This window comes from Balaenoptera physalus (genome assembly GCF_965194825.1).
Source record: "Balaenoptera physalus genome assembly, chromosome: 7".
NCBI lineage: Eukaryota > Metazoa > Chordata > Mammalia > Artiodactyla > Balaenopteridae > Balaenoptera > Balaenoptera physalus.
The window spans coordinates 84,000,489-84,028,449 of record NC_138886.1 but is presented as its reverse complement, the minus strand read 5'-3'; the positions used below and the strand labels follow the sequence as shown (position 1 = coordinate 84,028,449).

Sequence of the window (27,961 nt, the reverse complement as noted above, 5' to 3'; positions counted from 1 at the left end):
GATAGCCGCGGCTCGCACCCGTCTCTGGAGTTCGTTTAGGCGGCGCTCTGATTCCCCTCTCTTTGCGCGCCACTAAACAAAGAGGCAAGAAAAAGTCTCTTGCCTCTTCGGCAGCTGCAGACATTTTTCCGGACTCCCTCCTGGCTAGCACCGAAGCCAGAGCCTCAGCTCCCAGCCCCCGCCCGCCCCGGCGGCTGAGCAGACAAGCCTCTCGGGCTGGTGAGCGCTGCTCGGTGCCGAGCCTCTGTGCGGGAATCTCTCCGTTTTTCCCTCTGCGCCCCTGTTGCTGTGGGATCTGCGCTGATAGCCGCGGCTCGCGCCCGTCTCTGGAGCTCGTTTAGGCGGCGCTCTGAATCCCCTCTCCTTGTGCGCCGTGAAACAAAGAGGCAAGAAAAAGTCTCTTGCCTCTTCGGCAGCTGCAGACTTTTTCCTGGCCTCCCTCCCGGCTAGCACCGAAGCCGGAGCTTCAGCTCCCAGCCCCGCCCGCCCCGGCGGGTGAGCAGACAAGCCTCTCGGGCTGGTGAGTGCTGCTCAGTGCCGAGCCTCTGTGCGGGAATCTCTCCGCTTTGCCCTCCACACCCCTGTGGCTGCGCTCTCCTCCGTGGCTCCGAAGCTCCCCCCCTCCGCCACCCACAGTCTCTGCCCGCGAAGGGGCTTCCTAGTGTGTGGAAACCTTTCCTCCTTCACAGCTCCCTCCCACTGGTGCAGGTGCCGTCCCTATTCTTTTGTCTCTGTTATTTCTTTTTTTCTTTTGCCCTAACCAAGTACGTGGGGATTTTCTTGCCTTTTGGGAGGTCTGACGTCTTCTGCCAGCGTTCAGTGGGTGTTTTGTAGGAGCAGTTCCACGTGTAGATGTATTTCTACTGTATCTGTGGGAAGGAAGGTGATCTCTTTGTCTTACTCTTCCGCCATCTTGCCTCGTCCGTAATATCTTTTAATAATTTTCTTTTCTACCTATATCAGTCAGAGTTGATACTGTTTCTTTCACATGAGAACCCTGAATGATACCTGAACTGGTACCAGGAATGATTGAAAGCAACTGACTTTACAGGAAATGGAAGAGTCTGGATTTTTTTATATGCTCTGGTTGGGGCTGAAGATTGTGAAAATCCAGCTAAATATTAAGGCCTAGACTCTTGCAACTAATGACACATAGTTGTAAAACAGTTTTGAAACAATTGTGGATCATGTAATATCTGGGAAAAGCACTGAAAGACTTTGCCAAGTTATAGATCTTCCAAAGTCTGAAAATGCAGGAGTGCATTTTTAGGTAGTTAGATAAAGGAAGAAAGAATATAATATTAAATAAAGTTAAATCTATTAATATGGGAGCTCTGAGCAAGTATTCTTGATTTAATGTGCTAGCTCAAGTGGTGGGGACTAGTTCCAATTGGTTGCTTGTTTTAGTGTCTGGATTCTGATTAAGTGGTAGCCATGTTAAATGAAGTTGAGATGCCAAAATTCCATGGGTACTATGTAGAGGAAGAAATCCCAACTCTTGCAAGATGAGGATGTTGGAGTGGATTTATCATGTTTAATCTGCAAATGCTAATTATGTCCCATTGATAAATACATTGGTAAAGGAAGCATCAACACTTTTATCGAGTCCTTTACTGTCTGTTCTCCATAGGCTGAAGATTTAGAACAAGATGTAGAAGTGTAAATGAATCCTCTGTTTTGAATGTGGAAACCAGAAGGTGGTCATGTAGGTACCGCACTAGACAACAGACATGGCATTGGAACTAGAATTTTCTGATCCACAAGAATATTTGATGGTAGTTAATTGATCCTGGGGCAGTAGGATAGAAATGGATGGGTAGCCCACTGAAATAGAATTTGATTTGTAGTACTGATAAAACAGTAAACCGGGAGAAAGGAGGTTTGAATTGAGCTACCAGAATGAGGCATAGCCCTGTTCTGTGCCTGGGTCTTAATTTAAAAAGCTGACTGTGTGATGGCACAGAGAAGTCAGCACCATTGAGATATCTTCATCCCATAACATTTCCTGATAGAAGGGGATGCCACGCAAAGCCATGGGGGAAGCATGAGGCTGTTTTTCTTTTTTTCCTTTTTAAAATTTTTAAAATTGAAGTATAGTTGATTTACAATGTTGTATTAGTTTTTGGGGTACTGCAAAGTGATTCAGTTTTATATATATATATATATATATATATATATATATATATATATATTCTTTTCCATTATGGTTTATTATAGGATATTGATCAGGAGGCAGAAGCTGGGGTAAGGGGGAGGCCCAGACCGTGGCCTTTATTGGGGTTTCTGTGGGAAGGGCCAGGCAGGCAGGGTAAACAGTTTGAATAATGTCATCATTATTCAATGGCTCTGGACTATAGGGGTGGTCTCTAGTTGTCTGGTAACCTGCCCTGTGTTGGTTGGGGTGATTTAGGGCAGAAGAAATCTTGGTTTGGTTTGTGAGATTTAAAGGGCTAGGAAGGGGTATAGACTCACTGGGATTAGCTGTTTTGCATATGAAAGACTACTCCAGGCTGAGCCCTTTGCTATTTCTAACAACCTGGGTATCCCTGGAAAGGGCAGTCTCTCCAGGCCAGCCAAATATTTTAAGATCTCAAAACATCAGAAAATACAGAAAAAGAAAAAACAAAACCTTGATTAATGTAAGCCCCTTATCCAGTTTTCAGACTTGAGTCTGTGCACAGACATAGAGATTGCAGAGTAAAGGGGGGACAGCTGCTCTAAGGGAAGAACCTGCTAGAGTTTGTAGCATGATGCTTCTTCCGAGACTTCAGTGAAGGCACCAGCAGATATTTATTGGGGCAAATGGATTGTGTAAATGAAAATACCCTAACACTTTGGGGGTTATTGGACACTGGACAAAGCCAACACTGATTCCTGGGGACAAACCATGGTCAAAATAGGGCTTAGGGGGAGGTGGAAAATAAGGAGAGCTTCTGTCCTAGTTCTTCTCTGTTGTACACTTGTTGAGACCTCAAACACACTTGGTGGTTATGTACCCACTTATATCTGTAATACACATGTCTGTTGGCAGAATTCCTATAATGGCCTTTTGTCCTGGAGCAGTGGCTATACGGTAGAAAGAACAGAAAGGAAATCCTTACAACTCCCTCTCCCTGCCCAAATAGCAAACCAATACACTACCTCTGGAGTAAATTAGAGTTGAAGGCCATCATAAAATCCTAAAAAGTACAGAGATGATAATTCTATTACATACCCACCTAACTAACTAATTTGGTTTCTGCTGAAGATGGTTTGTTGATTAAGAATAGTCACTTGCAGCTCTGTCCCAGATGAGGTCTCCTAATATAATCAATCAATGCATCTTCTAATTATAGGTATGCAATTATTAATACAGTGCAATCATTTTTTCTCACAGAACACAGCAAACTTTTTCTTAAAGAACCAGATAGCAAATACTTTAGGCATGTGGTGCCTTACGATATTTATGGCAACCACTCTCATCTCTGACACTATAGTGCAAAAGCCACTGTAAACAGTGCATAAGTGAATGGGTATAGCTGTTTCCAATAAAGCTTTATTTATAAAAACTGATAGCCAGACCCTGAGCACAGTTTGCCAACCACTACTCTATCTCAATAGCCAGGGAACACCAAAAATAATTTGCTCTAATCAGGATAGGACAGTGGTACATTATTACCAGTGAGGCTAGGACAGGGGGTGTTTCAGTAATAGATGCACTGAAACCAGAGCAAATCTCCTCCAAGATAAATTTGGCCCTAAGAGTCCATGAGTCTTACACAAATATTTCTACCCCTTTTTCATCATATCCCAAGGGTGAAGAAAGAGACACTACAATACCTCATTTGCTTACTAAGAGTCTCAAGCTTCCATCACAAGCTAAAAAAGTCCAATTACTGACTTATCTCACATTATTGGGTGAAAGTTACATTGCATCAATATAATTAAAAGATTCAGTGACTTTCCCAAACAAAAAATTAACCTGATATGAGGTGACTCAGTAAGTTCACATCTAGAAACAAACTTTTAGCAACTCATTCTCCTAAAATTAAAATAATAAAGTTAGCACTTCACACCACATCCACAATTCTTTTTCTGTGCTTTTCAATAGGGTAAAGATAGATCATAGTCAATTCTGATATTTCCTCGGAGGACATCAGATATGTTTTCTTATTAGTAGACCTCAAGACTCAGGTTTGAATGGGGATAAAGTGGAGTTTTTATTTAGCTATGCATTTCTATTGATAAATTTCAGATATGAGAGTTTTGCTCTGTAAAGGAATGCCCAGGCTATCACTGCCTTCCTAATAACTTTTGTCTGTTGAAATCTGATCTCTCCCCACACAGACATGCCACGGGTTCTGAATTACTGTGTGGCAATCCTATCAGTCACCGTAAAACTGCTAATGTGCCCCATTTAAACAGGCACAGTGGGTTTCAGAGCGGCACAGTGATAGAAAGCAGAGCTGACAGCTGTGCTGTCAATCATTTTTCTAGGCTGTGCCCTGCAGCTGTTTACCATTATCACTTATTTACTGTTTAAAATAGATGCTTTATAACCATAACTCAAAAGCCAACATAGCCACAAAGGGGAGAAAACTGTCCCTTGAGATCTGGGGAAACTTTGTGGTTGGATATATATTTAAGCTTATGTTGTTTGAGTACATCTCATTTCTCACTCCGAGTGACCCTTAGTCGGCCACATTAAAGTGATCAAGTTCACCGCATTTCCATAAATGGAAATATACACCGCATTTTGCCTTCAAACTCTTCTCATGAAACTAAAGTGCTTAAATACCTAAGAGAGATTTCCCGGATTCCAGAACTCAATGGCTATAGCTTAACTGGTTTAGCGTTCAGTCTTGGTCTTTATATCTTAAGTTTGCTGAATGCTGGATCCTTCCACAAGAAGTGTTGTGTCAACCCAGTAAATTTTTCTCTTAAGCCAGTTTGTGGCAAAATGCAGCAAGTAAATTATACACAGAGAGAATGAGAGAGAGACAGAGTGCTGACAATGACAATAATTAAGGCTTGGTTTATGTATAAGCTGGCTTAGGAAATTCGAGCATTTCAGTCATTGTCATGACTGCTATAAGTCAACATGGGTGAATAGGTGGTAGTGAGATCCATTTTTCTCATTAAAATCGCTCTGCCCTAGTCCAGCATTTTCTAAATATAAACTGGACCTCATATATGAATTGTTTTTGCAGGCAGACTTGTTAATGATGTAAACTGCAACTAGGTTATGGAACCTCAAATAAGATATTCTAAAGATAACTTCCCATTCATTGACCAAGGTAGGGCAAAGGGAAATGTAATGGAAGAAAAAGAGAGAGAAAATCTTCTCTTAATCTGCTCCAGAGACAAAGAGCTTTGCCTGGTTTCTTTCAACGACAGGACTAGAAATGAAAGTGCACAAAAATTAAGGGAAATTCCATGGCATTATCAGGCAGTCACCCTTGCTCAATCTATGTGAACTATAAGAATAAAATAGGGATTTGGGAATTTTACATATAAAAGTCAGCTGTTTGTCATCTGAAAAATTATTTGTGAATGGGTCAGACAAGGATTTATGGTATCTATTATCTATGAAATGTGGTTTAAATTACCTTCTCTTTACACTTCAATGAGATATCTGTTTTGTTTTTCTCAGTGGATTTAGTTGTCATCAGATGGTTTTCTTTTGTACTCTGAAACTTGAACTTAAAAAAAATGTAAAGATCCTCAAGAAATCTCTTGAAAGTTGAATATTTTTCAAATTAAACCTATGAATATTTTCAGAAAGAGGAAATTTACTTTGAAAAAAAACTCAAATGAAATAAACATGTATAAATATCCAGAGTTTTAAAACACATTCTCATTTGATGACAGTCTAACATACAATTAGATGAATATTCAAGCTCTTTTGGGTGGGGTTTTGGGAAGCCATGGAAGGGGGAGGACTAGGGGATGGGAAGTTTTGTGCTCACTTCCCGGAGCCTTGTCAGCACACTTCCTCTCATACTTCCTATTGTCTCGGGAGTAGAACCATCGGTGGCTAAGGAAAAGAGTATAGTTGCCACCCCTGTACTGAAAACAAACTTAAAAGTGTGGCCAAGGGCAATTAGGACTGTTGAGGGTGAGAGAGAACAGCAAGATGAGAGAGTAGTGGGGTCACAGCAAAAAGGAAGTCTCTGCCCCAAATTCAGCCTTTCTGTGAGCCAGGCCCCTCACACAGTTACCAAGTTCAAGTTCATACTGCTTGCAGCACGAAGGTCAATAAATTGAGAGATGAGTTGTTGGGGGCAAGGAATAGCAACTTTATTCAGAAAGCCAGCAGACGGAGAAGATGGTGGACTAGTGTCCCAAAGAACCATCTTACCTCAGTTCGAATTCAGGATTCTTTTACACTAAAAAGGGGAAGGGATGTGATTGGTTGCTGCAAATTTCTTGGTGTTGGAATCCTTTATACTTGCAGCTTTCCACCTAGGTCAGGTCACGATGTTCCTGTAAACCTCCAACAAGACAGTTATTCTTTGTTTTGCAACGTTTTATCTCTATATGAATGGAAAAATCTTATACCTTTAAAGGTCAGAGCCTTGAGAATGGGCTATCCTGTATATTTCAGGCTATAGGCAACATTCTTAACTTGTAGCAAACCAATAAAATGCAAATATTAAAGTAAAAGAAACAGACCCATTATGGAGTCAGATTTGTTCTTCCCTATTACAGCACATCAGATGTGCAGCTTTAGTGCTCCAGTGAGGACCGAAGTGATCACATGGCATGTTCAGGACTCATGGATCCCATGGTCATGTGATCTACGACCTCTGTGCACAGAGGGTCAGAACCACTCTCGAGCCCATTTGTCTGCCTCCACACAGAGAGGTTCTTGGTTAGGCTGCAAAAATGGACCCAGGAAAACATCTCCATCCTTGAGTGCCTTGGAAAGGTGGCAGGACTCTCCCCTTTCACAGGCAAGAAAATTAAGGCCCAGAAAAATGGCACACACCAACCTAGCCAATGGAGATGAAGAGGACTATTTGGGGATTCTGAGTCCTAGCCAGAGATGGCTGGCAGGGGACAGGGGCACATGGGGTGGCCCAGACTGTCTGTTGCCCTGGATTGGCTAAGACTCTTTGAATCTGTTTCCCTCTCTGGAAGTGGCTGGAGCTTGTCATTCTAGGAAGCCCAGAGAAAATAGCCTCAGAAAAGGCCTTGGATGAGGTTGGGAAGGTCCAGACCTGGGTCAAATTGCCTGATATTCTATCTCCAGATTCACTTCAGATCTCTCCCTCTCTGCTTCTGAAAATGACTTTGACTGCAAATGGCTCTTCTGAGGTGCAAGGAGGTGTGCAGTTCCCTCTAGAACGTGACTGAGGTTTGGGCCATCCCTAATGTTTGTGGGGTCCCAGGCTAGAGTGCAAATGGCAGCCCAGCAACCTAATACCTGTGTGCTCACAATGGAAACATGAAGCTACAAACTATAAAGTAAAAGACTGAAATTAAAATGAGTCAGGGAAAGATCTGGCTGTGGTCTATCTCTCGTTGGTGCTGTACTCCTGGGAAAGACATATCCTTCACATCTGCAGTGTGTAGATTAGCATTCCTCCACCCTGATTGCAAATAAGAATTACCTGGGGGCACTTTAAAAATTACTGTTGCCTGGGCACCAATCCAGAACAATTAAATACAAATATTGTGGGTAGAGTTTGTGTAAGACACTTAAAAAAAAGACTTAGGGGATTCTAAGGTGCAACCAAGAGTGATAACCTTTGATCGATGAAAGAAGGTATTTGTTTGTTCTCTCAGAACACTTTTGGATCATAATATGTCAGATTCTATGAAAATTTCATTTCACTGTATCAAAGCTTGATTTGTTCATATGCTTCTCCCTGTAGCTAAATCATTCTGTATTTTAGGGCCACCTTCGTACTCTAAAGGCCTTACAATTCTTTTGGAAGAAATACTGTAGCCTGATGCTCTGTTCATCTAGTTTCACAGAATCTGTGTATACTTTTCTTGCCAAAATTCACTTCATCTACTTAACATCCAGCCTCTCTTAAGTCAATCAATATAATTTTTCCTCTCTAAAGTTTTTTTCTCTTTCTGTCCTAAAATGCATTCCTCACTCCTGTCTGGCCAGGCTCCTCCTTGTTAAGCTTAATCAATAAAATTAATTCATTTGTTTATTTGTGCATTGAACATATATTTAGACAGGGTCCCATCTATGTTCATAGTTGTCTCTGAGGGTGATTTCAAATGCTTGATACACATATACATACACTTCATACCTGTCCTTCTAATTGCCTAGGATGTTAGTCTGCCAACTTCTGTAAGCAGGAAAATGGCTGTTATTCTCAGCTCAGAGATGTAGGGGTGGTGTTTTGGCAAAAGAACAAGAGCAGAGAAGTATTACTCTTCTGGATTCTTCTATGTTTTGTGTTAATTGGAAATAACTTCCTAACTTCCATTCCCCTCTTGCTTTCTAAGAATTGGAGGAACAGTTTATCACAGGTCCATGCAGATTAATAAATAAGGGTCCAGGTGTCTTTGGAATGGCAGCCTTTTGATTCTTCTGAAACCAAAAAACTGGTTAATTCAAAGAAATCGTTGCTTAATTCAAAGAATTAAGATCAAGGGTGAGTTTGCTCCCCTCCCCATCTCAGCAAAACACCTTGAAATCCCAGTTTGGCTGTGCTCTACCAGATGGGTCTTGGGCTTTCAGTGATTGTATAGCAAAAGCAGGAAGCAGCAGGAGCTTGGAGTGGCTCTGAATCTGCCAATACTGGGACCTAAGCTTTGATGATGCACGGTATTCTTGTTGGAAGAAGTGTTTTTATGGTTAAAGACAATACATCTCTTCTTCCTTAAGTGGCAGTTTGTTGGCATTACTTCCTTTGATTTTTATTAAATTCATAAGAAGAAAAGCAAATCCACGTGGTCTAGAGAAGAGAAACTTGGTTAACTGCTCAGACTTAGAGTGAGAATCTTGAAAGGTACATAAGAATTAGGAATTGAATACAACCTCTCCTACCATAATATAATGTTAGCAACTGTCTACAGAGATGATGCAAGACAGTGAGACATAGTTCCCAGACAGTGAGCAACTTCATGTTGAGTGGGTGAAAAAAAGAATACTGTTAGCAGATCATCTCAGAACATGGGAAGGGAGAAAATGAGGTGCACAGGGTACTTAGAGATCAAAGGGCTGGGCACTTAGTCTGTTGTGTGTCTTGAAGAATTAAGTGGATAGGTGAAGTGGTGGCAGTTGGGGGACAGGAAGGGTACCCATTCCTACTGAGTGCTCAATGTTGTTGCTTCTAGGACCTCTCAGCTGACAGAGCAAGGCAATATATATGTGTATATATACTTATGTATATACACGCATCTGCAAATATTTTTAATGTAAACATCTATATCCATTTTAAACTAAACATGAGTTCCTAATGATGTCACCAACTCTAATTGACTGATACATGGATCAATCTATTCTTCTTCCCTCGTTTGTCCAAACCTCCCACTCTAAAAGGGAGAAACCTGGCTCCCACCATCTGCCAATCATTTACTTAACTGTCCAATCCAGTACACATGTATAGTACTTTCAAGATTGTTAACCCATGTCCTCATGAGAAACAACCTTGTCTACTAGAGTACAGTGCTGATGTACAGTTCTTTTGCCTTTTGTGTCTTAAAGACACTACTCTTTTCCAAAGTGACTTAGGTCAGCATTTTCTCCCCATCCCTTTTGGTGAGGTTGTTTCATACATTTTTAACACAGATTATTTTGTCACATTTGGTATTCCATCCTGGTATCCTCTGACAACCTAAATGATTTTTTTAATATTTTCATATATTAAGACTCACTCTTTATACTATAAAGCTCTATGCATTTTAACAAGTTCATAGAGTCATGTATCTGTCATTGCAATATCATATGGAGTAGTTTCACCAGCCTAAAAATTCCTTGTATTTTATGTATTCAACCCTCTCTTACCCTCCTCCCCTCCAGGAAACTTGGCAACCACTGATCTATTTACTGTCTCTGTAGTTTTGTCTTTTCCAGAATGTCCTAGAAATGGAATCATATAATATATAGCCTTTTCAGGCTATTTCCTTTCACTTAGCAATAAGCATTTAAGATTCATCTATGCCTTTGCATAGCTCGATAACTTATTCTTTTTTATTGCTAAATAGTAGTCCGTTACATGGCTGTACTAGCTTGCTTATCCATTCCCTATTGAAGGACATCTTGGTTGTTTCCAATTTTTGTAAAGTATGAATAACACCGCTACAAACATTCACATGCTGGTTTTTGTGTGGCTATAAATTTTCAAATCAATTAGGTAAATAACTAAGAGTGTGATTGCTGGAATTCATGGTTAGGTTATGTTTAGCTTTGAAAGAAGCTGCCAAGCTGTTTTCCAAAGTAGCTATTTTGAATTCTTACCAGCAATGAATGTGAGTTCCTGTTGCTCTACATCCTTACCAGCAATTAATGTTTTTTTTTTGATTTTAGTTTTTTTAATAGATGTGTAGTTGTATCTCATTGTTGTTTTAAGTTGCAATTCCTAATTACAAATGATGTTGAACTGTTTTTCACATACTTTATTTACCAGCCGTATATCTTCTTTGGTGAGGTTTCTGTTCAGATCTTTTGCCCTTTTTTAATTGTATTGTTTGTTCTCTTATTGTTGAGATTTAGGAGTTCTTTAATTATTTTGGATATGAGTTCTTATCAGATATGTGTTTGCAAATATTTGTCACAATATTTTTTCAAAGTTTTGTCCTTTCATTATCTAAGTAGTGTCTTTCTTGGAGTGACAGTTTTGAATTTTAATAAAATTTACTTACCACTTTTTTTCTTTCATGGATTGTGCTTTTGATGTTGTATATAAAAATAAGGTCACATATATTTTTCCATCTTCTAGAAGTTTTATAGCTTTGCATTTTAAAGTTAGATCTATGATCTAAGTTGAGTAATTCTATTTTGTGGAACATGTGAAGTCTGTCTAATTTTACAGTTTTTACATATGGACATCTAATTTTTGTAGCACCATTTGTTGAGAAGATTATCTGTTCTCCAAACAATTGCCTTTGCTCATTTGTCAAAGATCATCTGACTATATTTATGGCAGCCTGGTTCTAGGCTCTCTATTCTGTTGTATTGATCTATGTGTCTATTATTTTGAGAATAGAATGCTATCTTGATTGCTGTCTCTTATAATAAGACTTGATATCAGGTAGTGTCAGTCCTCCAGTTTTATTTTTCTTTTTCAATATTATGTTGGTTATTCTAGGTCTTTTGCCTTTCCATACAAACTTTAGAACCAGTTTGTCAGTATCTACAAAATAATTTACAGAGATTTGATCGGGATTATGTTGAATTATAGTTAATTTGGTAAGAATTGAATTTTAACAATATTATGTCTTCCAATCCATGAACGTAGGATATATTTCCATTTATTTATGTCTTCTTTGATTTCTTTCATCAATGCTCTATAGTTATCTGTACATAGAATCTTATAATATTTTGTTAGATTCATGTCTATTTCATTTCTTTGTCCTAGTATAAATGGTATTCTGTTTTTAATTTCAAATTTCTTATTTAATTTTAGTAAATTGTGTCTTTCAAGGAATTTGTTCATTTAACTAATTTGTCAAATTTATTGGCATGCAGTTGTTCACAACAGTTTTTACTATTTTTAAAAATGTCTGTGGAATCTGGAATGATGTACTCTCTTTCTTTCATGAATGAAATTTGTAATTTGTATTTTCTCTCTTTTTTATTGATAAATCTAGATAGAGACCTGTATTTTATTAATCCTATCAAGAGACCTATTCTCAGTTTTGTTGATTTTCTATCATTTGTCTATTTTTTATTTCACTGATTTCTACTTTGCTTCTATTTTATTGTTTTGTTCCTTTTGCTTTAATTTCCTCTTCTTTTACTAGCTTCTTAAGATGAAAGTTTAGATCAGTGCTTTTAAATCTTTCTTTTGTCTTTTCTAGGTATTTCCCTTTAAGCATTGCTTTAGCTGCATTCCACAAAGTTTTGATGTATTTTGCTTCCATTATCATTCAGTTCAAAATATTTTCTAATTTCCTTTGGAATTTCTTTTTTGGTCCATGAGCTATTTAGAACTTTGTTGGTTAGCTTCCAAATGTTTAGGGATTTTCCTGACATCTTTTTGTTATTGACTTGTTGTGTGAAAGATCATATTTTTATTTGTTTTATTATTTTTAGAGAATATGCTTTGTATGAATTCAGTTCTTTAAAATGGATTGAGACCTTTCATGGCTCAGCAGCTGATCTATCTCATGTATATTCCACATACACTTGGAAAATATGTGAATTCCACAGTTGTTATGTGTAGTGTTCTATAAATGTCAATAAGGTTAAAATTGGCTAATAGTGTTCAAGTTTTCTATATATTTATTAATTTTTAACTTTTTGTGGTTCTATAACTTTATTTGACAATCAACAGTTAGTTCTCATCCACATTAAGTGTCTGTAGATTTTTGAAAGTGGTGACAGGTATATAGGTGACCAAGGTATAGAGCTCGTTTGGTGAATCTTCATGTTCATTACGATTTCTGCACATGGGCATGAGATGGGACATTCCTTATTCCTTTGGCCCAGACAGCTTTGCTAAGCTTGGTGTCAATGCGTACATCTGGAGTTCTCATCTCCTTCGTGGCAAATTTCAGGATTTCTTTGAGTGCCTGAGGGACACGTTTCTTGAAACCCACTCCATGGATGCTCTTGTAAATGTTGATAGTGTATTCTCTGGTCACCACCTCATTGATGGCGGACCGGCCCTTCTTCTATCCACCCTTCTTTGTGGGAGTCATTCTGCCGGGCTCTGGTTGGAAAACAATCTTTAATATATATGTTTTAATCAATTACTGGAAAAGAAATATTAAAATCTCCAATTTTAATTGGAATTTGTCTTTTTCTCCCTTAGCTCTGTCAGTTTTTGCATTATTTTGAAGCTTTGTATTAGATGCATGCACATTTAAGATTGTTATGTTTTCTTAATAAATTGTTTATTGCATCGTTATGAAATGCCTACCATTATCTCTGGGAATACTCCTTATCATGAATTCTACTTCTTGTGATATTAATGTAGCCCCTACAATTTTCTTCTGATTAGCTGTTTGCATGGTATAATTTTCCCAATCTTTTATTTTTTAAGCTGTGTCTATACTTGAAGGCCATTTCTTGAAAGCAACATATAATGTGTGTTTCCTACTTGTCTAGTTTGACAATCTTTACCTTTTAATTGTAGTTTTAGTCCACTCACAGTTGAAGTAATTATTGATATGTTTGAATTTAAGACCACCACTGCCTTGTCTGTTCTTTGTTCCTCTTTTCGTCATTTCCTTCTTTTTAAATTAACCAAGTATTTGAAAAACTTATTCCATCTTAACTCATCCATTGGTTTTTAGCTATTTTAGTGATTGCCATAGGGATTACAATACGTGTCCTTATATTACCATAGTCTTCCTTGAATTAACATTATACTTCTTTAAGTATAATATAAAAAACTTATTATAGCATATTTTAAACGATCTCTCCCATTCTTAGTGCTATTATTGTCTTTCATTTTACCTCTGCATTTTTATAAACCCCACAGTACATTTTTATGTACTTTGAATAGTAAATTGTATTTTTAAAAAAGAAATGAAGGCTTCCCTGGTGGCACAGTGGTTAAGAATCCGCCTGCCAATGCACGGATGCAGATTCGAGTCCTGGTCCGGGAAGACCCCACATGTCGCTGATCAACTAAACCTGTGTGCCACAACTACTGAGCCTGTGCTCTAGAGCTCATGAGCCACAACTGCTGAGCCCATGTGCCACACTACTGAAGCCATGTGCCTACAGCCCATGCTCTGCAAAAGGAGAAGCCACTGCAATGAAGAGCAGCCCCCGCTCGCCGCAACTAGAAGAAAGCCCATGCACAGCAATGAAGACCCAATGCAGCCAAAAATAAATAAATAAAAATAAAAATAAAAAAAGAAATGAGAAAAATACTTTCAGTTTACCTGCATATACATACTTCCTGACATGCTTCATTTCTTTATTTATGTTACTGTTTCTATCTGATATCATTTCCCTTCAGCACAAAGAGTTTTCTCTTATATTTCTTTCTGCTGGGGAAAATTCTCTTGGCAATTGTTTTTGTCATTTTTCCCCATTATTTTTAGAGAATATTTTCACTTGATATAGAATTCTAGGTCAACAGACTCTCTTTTTCCCTTTAGCACTTTAAAGATGTCTTGTCATTTTCTTCTGGCTTGTACTGCTACGGATGAGCTGTCTGCTCTCATTCTTCTCATTGCTCCTCTTTAGAGAACATGTCTTTATTTTCTGGTTGCTTTTAAGATTTTTCTCTTTGTCTTTGGTTTTCAACAAGTTGAATATGATTTGCTTAGGATTTGTTAAGCTTCTTGGGTCTGTCCACTGGTATTTTTCATCAAATTTGGAAAAAAAATTTAGTCATTATTTCTCCAAAATTATTTTTACTCCCATGCTTCCTCTCATTTTGGATCACCTGTCTTACATATGTTGGACCACTTGATATAGTTTTACCATCACCGGTACTTCTACTTTTTTCTTTTTCTCACCCAATCACTGAGGCTTGGAATATTCTGCACTGGCAGCAAAAGCTTGCACAGTTAGAGTCAGGACCTAAAACACTGGAAAAGCTAACACATAGATTTGGAGTCTCATCAAGGTATAAGTAACCCCAGATGTTTTTATGAGGGTAAGCTATTGTGGAGAAGGATGAAGATGAGCTGAAGCTATTTTAGAGAGGAGGTAGAAAGAGAAAAGGCAGGGAGTAAAGGGAAAGACCCTATGATTAGCAAAGATAAGCTTTGAGGATGTCACAAATTGGCTTCCTAGTGTTTATTTTCTGAGTGGTAAAGGAAGGAGTAGAAATATTTGACAAACAATCTTTTATATTGCCCACCCATTTCTGGTGAATAAATTCAAAGAGGCAACTGAGCAAAGTTTGAGAGAGAAAGTGTATTTTCCACCTCCAATGCTCTCGTTTGGCTAACATAGGTTAGAAAAAGAGTTACCAGAGGAACTGATACCCTGACTTATTGTATCAGATGGGGACTTCTCTGGGTCTCCCAAGATTCACCCCTCTGTCAAGTCTCCTGCCTGGAGTCTCTTCAAAAATCTGTGAAAGACCTCCAGCAAGTCAGGTAGCAATGACTTTTAAAGTTAAACAACATGTAGTCTATTTACATTCTCTTATCAGGGGTAAATCAGAGCAATTAATGAAATCAATTGATTATTTTTTTTAGCATCTTTATTGGAGTATAATTGCTTTACAATGGTGTGTTAGTTTCTGTTTTCTAACAAAGTGAATCAGCTATACATATACATATATCCCCATATCTCCTCCCTCTTGCATCTGATTATTAACTAATTAACTAGCTTAAGTTAATTAATTAAAATTAAATTGGAATGTAATTAAAATTTTCTTCTTGGAGGGAAATTAAAAAAAGAAAACACAAAAACGTTGAGAAACTTTGCCTTGAGCCTCCTCAGATGACCCATAAGAAGGCTTGTTCGATGATGCTCCACAATTAATTTTAAAGAACTCCCAACCATGTTTTTGTCTTATTTTAAAGTAGTAGATACTTTTTCTTAAACTAAGAGAGCCATAGAGTAGAAATGGCTGTCCAGCACATCTATATAGAGAGGGCCAGAGGCATCTAGCTTCAGACTCCCTGGAAAGGGTGGGAGCAGAAACATATCTTCTGCAGAATTCAAAGACCCCAGTATTCAGCTAAGGGGTAGTCAGACCTGGGGTAGACCAGAAGCTGGAAGTGAGAGATGCAGTGACAGCAACCATACTCAGCCTAATGTATGCCAGAGCAGATGGACCACGTACAGTCCAGCCATGTAGAGCATCCCAGCATTCTCACATCCTTTTGGACTGTACCTGCACCCGTAGTGGTAGGGTCAGAACTGGCTGTGAATTGAATTCGATTACATTTCCAGCAGACGGCCCAGTGGGAACTCAAAGTGGAAATAAAGTTCAGGTAAAGAAGAATATAGCACATCACATTTCTTATATCCCTGCATTTTTGGCCTGGGATTTTGTCTACTATGTGAACTTATGAAGAAACGCACATCCGATAATGTGATGCGGACAGAATGCTGGATCCCCTATATTTCTTGAGAACCTGAAACAGCTGATGAGCAGAGCCGCAGAAGAACATACACTGGGTATAGGTGGAAATTCTTACACGTGATATGGGTTCATAGGAATTGTTAACTTCTTCAAGCAAAAGCTAAAAATTCTAGTGTTGAATTGGCAGAGATGGTGGTCTTTCTCCAGAAATTTCTGCTGGCTGCCTCTTCTCTTTTCCCCACTTGTCATCTTTCCAGGTGGTAAAATCCTGTCTGAATTTTAGTGCTTAGCATTTTCCTTCATGAGCTGCTTGAATCCCAGAAAAAAAGCCCTGAGCACTGTAAAGTGAGCTCCCATGAATAATCCTGCAAAATTTTATTGCCAAATAAGATATTCAGTTCTGTGGGCTGAGTTAACCAGCTCTGCATAGATGACAATGATGGCCCAGGGCCCGTGTCAGCCCCTGCTGCCCTCAGTTTCTTACCCCCAGGAAGTTCCACTGGAGTCTTTGTAGTGTCAAAGTGTAATTTTTGAAAAGTTGAAAATCTAACTCTCATAGAAATATAGAGGAAGCTTGTATCAAAGATTTACTCAACTCATTAGTGAGGAAGCCAGTAAGAAAGAAGCTGGTTCAAGGAGAATTTGAGGAACTGAGTATTTACACGCATTTTAAAAATGTTAGAATGAATTGCCAGGTTAGATACAAGACTTGTTGATACCCTACAGGACAAATAAAGCCAAATCTTTGGGGTTATTTTATATCACAAACAGAAATCATTAACAGTTTTCTTGGACAGAAATCTATAAGTTATGAAACTTCACAGGACCTAATTACTAGACAACAAAATCAAACACAGGTGTGTTCTCCTGGATAACTGAATAATCTTTTGGTCAGCTTATTAAGCCATGTCCCAGTATGACATTGAAAGGACATGATTCCTCCCCCTTTGCCTTATTTCCATGTTTTAGATAGTATATCTTAACAGCAGCTCTTTGAAATGCTGGTGACAGTGTCTAGAACTTATCTCTGAGCTATGAGCCCTGCTTAATCAGCATTTTGGGACATGAATATATATACAGCAGAATTGAAGAAAACAAGCACATTGCAGGAGGGCTCTGGCTTGGAGAGGAGAAGGGGACAAAATGGGTGGTGTGGGGAATTAATTTTTTAAAAATATTTTCTGTTGTTAAACATTTTTTTAGTCACTGAGCTTCATGTGATTAGTACTTTGGATTCAAAAAAAGATTTTGGCTCTGTTCAGGTTAGGATGTGGAGAAAAGGGAATCCTCTTGCACCGCTGGTAGGAATGTAAATAGACACAGACACTATAGAGAACAGTATGGAGGTTCCTTAAAAAACTAAAAATAAGATTACCATATGACCCAGCAATCTCACTACCGGGCATATACTCAGAGAAAACCATAATTCAAAAAGGCACATGCACCACAGTGTTCATTGCAGCACTATTTACAATAGCCAGGTCATGGAAACAACCTAAATGCCCATCAACAGATAAATGGGTAAAGAAGATGTGGTACATATATTTAATGGAATATTACTCAGCCATAAAAAGGAACGAAATTGGGTCATTTGTAGAGCATGCATGGACTTAGAGACTGTCATTCAGAGTGAAGTAAGTCAGAAAGAGAAAAACAAATATCATATATTAATGCATATATGTGGAATCTAGAAAAATGGTACAGATGAACCTGTTTGCAAGCAGAAATAGAGGCACAGATGTAGAGAACAAACGTATGGATACCAAGGGGGAAGAAGGGGTGGGATGAATTGGGAGATTGGGACTGATGTATATAAATTAATATGTATAAAATAGATAACTAATGAGAACATGCTGTATAGCACAGGGAACTCTATTTCATTTGGCTGTACAGTAGAAACTAACACAACATTGTAAAACAACTATACCCCAATTAAAAAAAGAATAAAAAGGGAAAAGAGAGTGAAGAAAACAGGTTGCTTGAATTCTGGTTCAGCCACTGACTAAATGCATGACTTGGTCAAGTCACCTAAGATTGCTGTAGGTGACAGCTGGTCTCCAAAGATGGCCCCCAGTGAACTCTGCCTCCACTTTAATACCCTTGTGCAATCCCCTTCTAGGGTGGCTTGGACTGGCCCTATGCCTCCTTTTTAAGCAATAGAACATGGGCTAAGTGACACCAGCTAAGCCTTGGGAAGTCCTGACAGCCTCTGCTTTTGTGGTCTTTTAGAAGTCAGTCTGTACATAAGAAGTCTGACTGTCCCACCGGAACGAGAGGCCATGCGAAGGGGCCCTGGAGGATGAGGGGCATGTGGGGAGGGAGATCTCAGTGGGAAGCTCTCCGGTTCTGGACATGTGATTGATGACAGCATCCTGGACACTCCAGCCTACATGATGTTGAAAGCACTGGAGTTAAATGCCTTAAAAACAAGTAAACAAAAAACCATTTAAAACAAAGCTAAAGATGACATTGCCAAGCAAAGGTAGACTGTGTGCGGGGCTTCCTGGTGGGAGGTGAACCTAATGAGAAAGGAGGGGTTTAGGGAGGAAAGTAAGCTTAATTGCAATGTTCAAAAGTTGTGGCATATTCTTTTAAAAGAAGCCAAAGATGCGCCATTTTTGAGTTATTGCAAAGTTGTACAAATCACTGGAGAAGATGTCTTAGGGAAGAATCCTGTGTGATAGGTAGGGAGAGAAAGGGAGACCCCAGATAACCAAATAGGTCTTTTTCATCCGATATGAATGGTTTTATAGCTGCATAGCTGGGAGCTTGGAGTAAACCTCAAAATGAAAGAATTACTTAAGGATGAGATTTACTATAGCAACAGAATATTTGTCATCTAAGGAGACCTAGTTGAAAACAAGGTTTACAAGACTTTAAACAGAAACATACTTTATTTTCAATAGTTTCATGATTGTTTTAAAACATTTGAGCCTACCCTAAGATAAACCATACCCTCCATAAGTCTTGTCTTCAGAGTAATTTTTGAATTCAGAAGAGCTAACCTTTGAAAATGTGTAATTCAATGTAAAGGAAAACTTAGCTTTCTTTACCTTGAATTCTTTAGAATAGTGAATTTTAGTATATACTGACTTTGTAAATACTGAGGGTTTTCAAGTTCTCCAATATGATGTCAATAAAGAACATAAGTATCAAATGCAGCCTTAGATGTGGTTCTTAGTTTTTCCCCCCAAACTTGAAAATGTCCAACCTCAAGTGGTTTCTTTATGTACACTACTCGTTTCTGTGTTAGGGACTCCGTTTATGTCCTATGAGCATCTGCAGATCCCATGGGGTGCATGTTGTATCTCTCTTTTCTTGAGATCCAGGAGCAAGGCAGGAAAAGATTTCAACAAGTCCTGAAATAGGGACTGTTTTATATTACAGGAATATAGAAAATGAGAACAGAAGGTCACGGAACTGCATACAAGAAGAACAGCTGTTGCAAAAGAGATGCAAACACAAACTATTCTGAGCTGACTCTTCTTCTCAGCTCTCAGCACTTTTAATCTGGAAAGCTCTTCAGAAATCATTAAATCTCCATTCTGATAGCCAAAGACAAAGATGGAAATAATATCCGATGTTGGAAGGAATCTTTTAAAACTGTCTAACATTATAGGTAAGGACTCTAAGGCTCATAGAAGTGAAGCAACTGGTCTAATGACCCATGATGGATTAATGGTAGAATTTGGAAAAGGGTGTGAATAATGTTCGGGTAACACTTAAGAAAATATTTTTCGGGCAGGGACATCATGGACAATGTTTACGTCATGGCATTATTTGTTTCTGTATATTTGCCTAACTGCAAAATGTTTTGTACAAAAAAGCATTTAGGTGCTTTCAAACTATTAGGATTTTTTGACTCTGAGTTGAGAAAATAGACATAAAGGAACTTCTGTACATATGAAAACTAGTACATGGGTGTCTCTTTTATAGCTAATTTTATTATATGATAGATTTATACACATAGTTCATAACAATAAAAAAATATTCTCTGTCTTACTTATCACCATGTCATTTTTTTCCCTAAAGGAACCACTTTGCTTCTATTTCTTCCACAATTTACACCAATGTTTCTATATAATATGCTATTTTATATCAATAGAAGCAGCACTATAAGCTAACTCTCATTAATTTTAGACATTATTTATTAACTTTCTATTGTGGCATTAGAGGATTTAGCTTAGTCCAAATGTTACTTATAACAGAACCTGAGATTGAATTTTTCAACCCCTGGTGAGTAGGGACCTGGGATCAGATTTATTAGTTTTGAAAAATCAATGACATTTCTTTCAACCATGACATTTCTTGCAACTAAGTGTTGTGAGGAAGGTTCATGTCTGTCCCACTATTATGTGCACAGGTTGGAGTTCTTTACAGATGCAAAGTCACTTATGACCCACATCTTTTGAGATATGTATTATTCCTGTTTTCCAACATTCTATAATGAGCCTAATCCAAGGTTATATCCCGTGTAATTAGAAAAGCCAGGATTTAAACTCAAATCTCTTCGATTTCAAAGACCAATCTTTTCCTAATGTTTCATACTCTCCCTAAAAGAAAGTTTCCTTCCAACAGAACTTTCTCTGTACCTTTAGGTGCTGTGACTGCTGCTACCTTCTTCTTGTACAGGAAACCTTCGAAAAAAGAGTTCTGTGGGTCTTGAGGAGAAATATAGTGTCATGAAGAGGTATGAGTGGAATAGAAGGGGGCACCTGGCATCTGGTGATTGGAGGAAAGGATCAGGCTCCCAAGTTGATTTTGTGAGAGACGAGGACAAAGCTGAGTCCAGTAGGCAGCAGATCTCAAGCATTTTGCTCCTGGTGCAGGTTGATTTTCTCCCGAAAATCCTTTGAATCCAGCTGATTGGGGAGAACTCCAGATATAAGAGAGGTTTCTCCAATAAAGGAGAGAAAAATTCTTTTCGTGTTGTCCTGTATTTTCAGTAGCAAGGATGAGGAAATGCTATGATGGGCATTTGTTAGTGTTAGTGTAACTGGAAGAATGAAAGTCACTTCTACTCTTCCCTTCTTCCCCAGACTGGGGAGGAAGATGGCCCTTGACTAAGAACATGATTGCATTCCTTAAAAGAGCTATTTCAAAGTTTTGGCAGCATCTTTGGTCAGCTAAGGGAAGGACGATTGTGAAGTGTCTCTCTCAGTGACAGGCTGTTTTCAGCACCAGCAGGTCTGTGTGTGTGTGTGTGTGTGTGTGTGTGTGTGTGTGTGTGTGTGTTGGTCTGTTTGATTGACTTAACAGTTACTTCTTGGGCAATCAGAAGAACACAGAAGCAAACCTGCAGCTCATATGGTGGAAAGACTTGGAAGAGCATGGTGCTTTGGGCACTTCTACCCACCAAACACTGAATATACGTTTGTTCTCGGTTCTGCTGGAAACCTCATAGTTTATGCTAACATAAATATTTGAGCATTGAGGAAATGTAGCTCTGTGAGGCCACTGGAAAAATTGATTGCTTTGGGTAGGGTGTGAGGTTTTCTATAATGTTAGTGGAAATTCACATGAGGATTAGAAGAAGTTACTTTTGTAAAAAGGTACAAAATAGCAAAGTTAGGAACCGGAAGTATCCATGGAAGCTCTTTGTGAAGTTTTGACTCCTTGGGTGCTGTTTTCTTTTGACCAACAGAAAAACCTTAATTAGGATACTGTTCTGTAATTCCCTTGGTAGTTCAATTCTTCAGCCCTGTGTGTGATGTTGGTGGAGAAAAGAGGGTCAGAACAGTGAAGGTGGGTGTGTTGTCCCCTCATTCAGCCCTTTTGTGGAGTCCTGCTGAGGAAGGAGGCATTCTGGGAAATGACAGGCCACGGGGTTGGAGGTAGCAGGGTGAAGGATGGAAAGGACTGATTGCCAAGTGAGCAACTCAGAAGAGAGCCACATAAATCTCCTTCCTTTCCTTTCTTACACTGTGTTAAAGGAAGGTGAAGGGAAGAGAAAAGAGAAAAAAGAAGAGGACAGGAAAGAAAGGAGGGAGAAGAGAGGAGAAGACAAAAAAAGAGAGTTAATAATGAACTGTGGCTTTCCCTTGAAGACCAGAGTTAGGCAAGCACCCTACTGTGGGTTTGTTAATGTCAATATCTCCAAATCAATCATTGTGATACACCACATTAACCAACTGAAGAATAAAAACCATACGATCATCTCAATAGATGCAGAAAAAGCTTCTGATAAAATTCAACATCCATTTATGACAAAAATTCTCCATAAAGTGGGCATAGAGGGAACATACCTCAACATAATAAAGGCCATATATGACAAACCCACAGCTAACATTATTCTCAATGGTGAAAAGCTGAAAGCATTTCCTCTAAAATCAGGAAAAAAACAAAGATACCCACTCTTGCTACTTTTATTCAGCATAGTATTGGAAATCCTAGCCAGAGCAATCAGACAAGAAAAAGAAATAAAAGAAATCCAAATTGGAAAGGAAGAAGTAAAACTGTCACTGTTTGCAGATGACATAATACTATACATAGAAAATCCTAAAGATGCGACCAGAAAACTACTAGAGCTCCTCAATGAATCTGGTAAAGTTGCAGGATACAAAATTAATATACAGAAATCCATTGCATTTCTATAAACTAACAATGGAGTATCAGAAGGAGTAATTAAGGAAACCATCCCATTTACCATTGCATCAAAAAGAATAAACCTACCTAAGGAGGTAAAAGACCTGTACTCAGAAAATTATGAGACACTGATGAAATAAATGAAGACAACACAAATAGATGGAAAGATATACTGTGTTCTTGGACTGGAAGAATTAATATTGTTAAAATGACCATACTACCAAAGGCAATCTACAGATTCAATACATTTCCTATCAAATACCAATGGCATTTTCCACTGAACTAGAACAAATAATTTTAAAATTTGTGCAGAAACACAAAAGACCCTGAATGGCCAAAACAATCTTGAGGAAGAAGAACAGAGCTGGAGGTATCATGCTCCCTGACTTCACATTATATACAACTCTACAGTAATTGAAACAGCAGTACTGGCACAAAAATAGACACATAGATCAATGGAACAGAATAGAGAGCCCAGAAGTAAACCCATGCACTTATGCTCAATTAATCTACAACAAAGGAGGCAAGAATACACAATGGAGAAAAGACAGTCTTTTTTTTTCATTTTTCTTTTATTTTTTGGCCACACAGTGCAGCATGTGGGATCTTAGTTCCCTGAACAAGGATCGAACACATGCACCCTGCACTGGAAGCATGGAGTCTTAACCACTGGACCACCAGGGAAGTCCTGAGGCAGTATTTTCAATAAGTGGTGCTGGGAAAACTGGATAGCTACATGTAAAAGAATAGAATTAGAACATTCTCTAATGCTATACAAAAATAAACTCAAAATGGATTAAAGACCTAAATGTAAGGTCAGAAACCATAAAACTCCTAGAGGAAAACACAGGCAGAACACTCTTTGACATAAATCACAGCAATACTTTTTTGGATCCCTCTCCTAAAGCAAAGGCAATAAAAACAAAAATAAACAAATAGGACCTAATTAAACTTAAAAGCTTTTGTACAACAAAGGAAACCACTGACAACTTGAAAAGACAACCTACTGAATGGGAGAAAATATTTGAAATTGAGATAACAGATAAGGGCTTAATATCCAAAATATATAAACAGCTCATACAACTCAACATCAAAAACCAAATCCAAAACCAAAACAAACAACCCAATTAAAAAAAGGGCAGAAAACCTAAATAGGCATTTTTTCCAAAGAGGAAATGCAGATGGCCAACAGGCACATGAAAACACGCCCACCATCACTAATTATCAGGGAAATGCACATCAAAAACACAATGAGATATCACTTCACACCAATCAGAATGGCTATCATCAAAAGGAGCACAAATAACAAATGTTGGTGAGGATGTGGAGAAAAGTGAGCCCTACCACACTGTTGGTGGGAATGTAAATTGGTTCAGACACTGTGGGAAACAGTATGGAGGTTTCTCAAAAAACTAAAACTAGAACTACCACATGACCCAGCAGTTCCACTCCTGGGTATATATCTGAAAAAAACAAAACCACTAATTTGTAAAGATACATGCACCCCAATGTTCATAGAAAAGTTATTTACATTTGCCAAGATATGGAAGTAACATAAGTATCTATTAACAGATGAATAGATAAAGAAGATATGATATATATATGTAACATTTTACATATATATAAAATGAAATACTCCTCAGCCATGAAAAAGAATGAAATTTTGCCATTTGCAGCAACATGGATGTCTTGGAGGACATTATGTTAAATGAAATAAATCAGACAGAGAAAGACAAATACTGTATGATATCACTTATATGTGGAATCTGAAAAATACAACAAATAAGTGAATATGACAAAAAAGAAGCAGACACAGATATAAAGAACAAACAGGTGGTTACCAGTGGGGAGAGGGAAGGGGGGAGGGGCAATATAGGGGTGGGGGAGTAAGAGGTACATACTATTATGTACAGAATAAGCTACAAGGACAAAACAGAGAATATAACCAATATTTTATAACTATAAATGGAGTATAACCTTTAAAAGTTGTGAATCACTATATTGTACACCTGTAACATATAATATTGTACATCAACTATAACTCAATAAAAATAAATAAATAAAATGCATTGCTCCATTAAAAAAAAATGTGTGTTGCCTCTTGGTCTCAGGTCAGTCTTCAAATTGCTTCCTTATAGTGCTGACTTGGTGAGATAGCAAATCTTCTCTTCATGTCACCATGACCCCATGACCTATATTCTGGTAGTTGTACTCATAAGACAGGAGAGGGACCTGGGGAAGGGTTTCTTAAGGCTGAGACAGTCTTCATTTCCATGTGGACCCCCAGTGGGGACAGATTGGTGACCCTGCATGCACAGCTATGAGAGGGTCAATTCAGGGCTGAATATGCTTCTGCTTGGCTCCCTACTACACTCAAGAAGATTATTTCCCTTAAGAATTCAAGTTCCTGCATTTCTATCTTCCCTGTTATTGATGTCCTGACAACTCCTCTTGTCTCCTTTAAAATCTTTGATGTTTTTGTCGTTTCTGTGAGTAAAAAACTAATTCTGGACTCTTCCTGTCTCATGTTATTCCTGACCATTGTTTGTGTTTTCTCAGTGGATGACTCACATCTGTTCAGTTACAGGGAGGAAATAATTCCTCAGGATATAATTGAAAGAATTTGGTGGGTACAGAGTGGGGTTGAAACACAGATTAATATTTAGAAAGATTGCCCCACTGCCCTGACATTATACAGACAGGGTCTTTGCTCCGTCACTTCTTTACAAGTGGGAGCCATTTACAATTCTCGATAAGAGAAGGTGATAGCATCACCTTGATAAACTGAAGATGGATCTAGAAAAACAAAGGAAGCCAAAAAATATGTAACAAGAAGGTACATCTGGGAAAATTCCCCATATATGTGCAATACCTTTGCTAAGTGTGCACAAGAGATCCAAATTTGTGATGTTGGCAGAACCCACATCTTGACCTCTGAGGCTAACATGTTTGGGTTACTACAGAGTTTGCAAATCTAAGTTGCTCTAAGTTGGTACACTCTGGCTGCTGGCCAACCTAAGGTCTCAAGTCCAGACCTCCCAGTGACTGAGCACAGAAAACTCTTAATGCTTTGGAAATGTTTCAAATCTTTCAGGCCATTAGGGGACTATTTGGTATTCTAAGAAGGATAATTTACTAAAACAAATTGTGATAGTATGAAATAGCTAATGCAGCTCTCCCAGGCAGTTTTTAATTTCTTATTCCCTAGCAGGCTAAGGGCACCCCAGGTGGCATTCATCTCTTCCCACCAACTCTCACATTGTCCTTTGAGTGTTACTGTATTGTCACACTTGGACCAATCTGCCTTGTGTTAAAGTTGTTTGGTACTGAAGGAAAATAAGACTGTGTCATAAGGGTATCATATGAAGAAGGCTGAGCTGGAGGAGGAGGTGGGCCCAAGGAGACAGCGAGACAGAAATGGGCTCCCTGGTTGAGGCAGGAAGAACAATTGAGGGAAGGGAAGTTAGATGGTACCTGCTACCTAAAGTATTTCAGCTCCTCTCTTTTTTAGTAATACCCAGCAGAGTTTGGCATCATGTGTACACTAGGTAGCAAATAGCTTAGACAAGCAACAGCTAACACCTGACATTGGGATTTCAGGAAGGAGGGCAATGAGGAAACTGGTGTCATAACAAATAGGGAAGGGACAGAGAGGAGAGATGATGATGTGGCAGGGGTTGAATTAAGAAATACTTTTCTAAAAATTTCAAGAGTCATGACACACTGTTGAGCCAAGAAGCCTGGGAATCTAACTAAGAGCACGTCTCAGGGTCTCCCATGTCCCTTCTAGAAAACTCTGAAGAGACTTGTCTAGCATACACATTTACCCCAACACTTTGGAGAAGTCTCTAAATCTGGATTGATTTCTGGCGGTTTCCCAACCTTGTTGCTGTTTACATTTTGGGTCAAAAATTTCTTTGTTGTTGGCTGATATGAGCACTGAAGAATGTTTAGCAGCCTCCCTGGCCTCTACTCACTACACACCAGTAGCACCTCCCCATTGAGCTGGGCTACTGCTGTTCCTTCCTCCTGCAGGCCCTTGAGATGTCCAGGTGAGGCTGTGGCCTCTGGACACCAAGTTTGGAAGCCACAGTGCTCTGGACAGGAGTGGAAATGCTGTGCCTCCTTCTTTTTTATACCTTATCATCTGAGGCATAAAGCATATTGTGGTACCTTATATTTTTCAGAAGAGTTCAAGAAATATTGCACAGAGTCCAATAAGTTCATTATCTCTCCTTGATCTGGAATACAACTTGAGCCAATTGGGGCTGCCCCATAGGACCACTTTCAGTGACAGACACCATTTTGTTCTTCTGATCTCCTTCCCCTCTAAGGATCTTGTACTGGACCATACTCTTTCTGTTATTCTCCCCACCCTTCCTTCTCAATCTCAAGAAAACGGACCTTGGTGTTCCCAGGTCTCAGGGGGTTGCAGAGCAGGAAAACAAGTTTCATGAAAACAACCTTCTTCCTGATTTTTTAAATTAATTTTTATTGGAGTATAGTTGATTTACAATGTTGTGTTAGTTTCTGCTGTATAGCACAGTGAATCAGTTATAAATATACATATATTCACTCTTTTTTAGATTCTATTTCCATATAGGTCATCACAGAGTATTGAGTAGAGTTCCCTGTGCTATATAGTAGGTTCTTATTAGTTATCTATTTTATACATAGTAGTGTGTATATGTCAATCGCAATCTCGCAGTTTATCCCTCCAGCCTCCCCTTTCCTCCTTGGTAACCATAAGTTTGTTTTCTACATCGTGATTCTATTTCTGTTTTGTAAATAGGTTCATTTGTACCATTTTTTTAGAATCCACATATAAGCAACATCATATGATGTTTGTCTTTCTCTGTCTGACTTACTTCACTCAGTATGACAATCTCTAGTCTTTCTCTGTCTGACTTACTTCACTCAGTATGACAATCTCTAGGTCCATCCATGTTGCTGCAAATGGAATTATTTCATTCTTTTTTTATGGCTGAGTAATATTCCATTGTACATATGTACCACATCTTCCTTATCCATTCCTCTGTCGATGGATATTTAGGTTGCTTCCATGCCCTAGATATTGTAAATTGTGCTGCAATGAACATTGAGGTGCATGTTTCTTTTTGAATTACGTTCTTCAAAAATCTCAACCCATGGAAGAGAATATGCTGGGTCCTCTTGAGAGAAGGGAGAAATATTTCCCAAGCCAGAAGAGCAGTAGAGATCTGTGGTTTCCAGGGGCATTCTTTTCCCTGGCAATGCCCCCA

General features: G+C 38.7%; 1 pseudogene across 1 annotated transcript; it reads right to left on the bottom strand.

Moving 5' to 3' along the window:
- Positions 1-930: 930 nt before the first annotated feature.
- LOC309664477 (large ribosomal subunit protein eL31 pseudogene) lies at positions 931-27,577 on the bottom strand (annotated as a pseudogene). The gene has a single exon. The product of its transcript is annotated as a large ribosomal subunit protein eL31 pseudogene (transcript).
- Positions 27,578-27,961: the final 384 nt, after the last annotated feature.